The sequence below is a fragment of the Microtus ochrogaster genome, unplaced genomic scaffold, assembly GCF_000317375.1.
Source record: "Microtus ochrogaster isolate Prairie Vole_2 unplaced genomic scaffold, MicOch1.0 UNK35, whole genome shotgun sequence".
In the NCBI taxonomy this organism is placed as follows: Eukaryota; Metazoa; Chordata; class Mammalia; order Rodentia; family Cricetidae; genus Microtus; species Microtus ochrogaster.
Window position 1 is genome coordinate 3,879,337 of NW_004949133.1, and position 945 is coordinate 3,880,281.

Consider the following 945-nt stretch of genomic DNA (forward strand, 5'->3'; position numbering starts at 1 on the left):
GGGGCTGAGAATGGAACCCATTCCCTCCTGCATGCTAGACACGCGCGCTACAGTGTTCTCTGCCCAGAAAAGTCATACTTTGATTTTAGTTTTGTTCCCATATGTAACCCTGGCAGGCCTGGCACTCGCTATGTAGACCAGACAGGCCTCAAATTCAATGATTCCCCCTTCCTCTGCCTCTATGTACCAGTGCTGGTTAAAGCGCACAAGCAAAGCCAAAGTCACACTCTTGTAAATCTGGCTTTCGCTCTGACCCCTGGTGGCGGCCCAGCGCCTAGCGGCAACGGGGACAAATCCAAGGCACTTCCGGAAACCGAGGGAGGCCACGCGGCCCGTCGGCAACATTTGCATACCCACAATGCACTGCACACGGGTAATTACATCATTTAAAAGAACAATGTACTTTTTTAATTGTTTTCATTTTTATTCATCCTGGTTTCTTAATTTGATGGATATTTCAAATTTTTACCCTAAACGAATAAAACAGTCACCGTCTTCAGAGTAGAATAGTTACCATTGGTGAACTAGGAGGTACAGTCGGCCGAGGACTGTACACCTAAGCGATGAGGGTATACTCTGGTTTCTCTTCAGATCGTATAAATCTTTCGCCTTTTACTAAAGATTTCCGTGGAGAGGAACAATTCTGAGTCTTAGACTAATTTTTTGAGGCCTTGCGCTAGCGAGGCTAACAATGCGGTTCAATAACAGACTACTTTAGGGATGTTTAAGTTGATTGGGCCACGAGCACTTAGTGGTCAGGTAAGAGCTGAAGTTTCCATCTGTGGGAGAACCTTGAGACGTACACAAACCCGAGAGTAAATTTGCTATAAGTATAACACCTTGCCACTCAAGTCCTTACCTCAAAAGCCAGAACCGCCCGCCCGTGGTCTGAGCCCGTGGTCTGATCGGAAAAACTCTCTTCCCAGGACCACCTACAGGCGAGTA

The 945-nt window shown here is 47.0% G+C and overlaps 1 non-coding gene across 1 annotated transcript; it reads left to right on the top strand.

Moving 5' to 3' along the window:
• Window positions 1-571: 571 nt before the first annotated feature.
• LOC113458501 lies at window positions 572-687 on the top strand. The gene has a single exon (XR_003378871.1). It is a non-coding gene; the product is annotated as a U5 spliceosomal RNA (small nuclear RNA).
• Window positions 688-945: the final 258 nt, after the last annotated feature.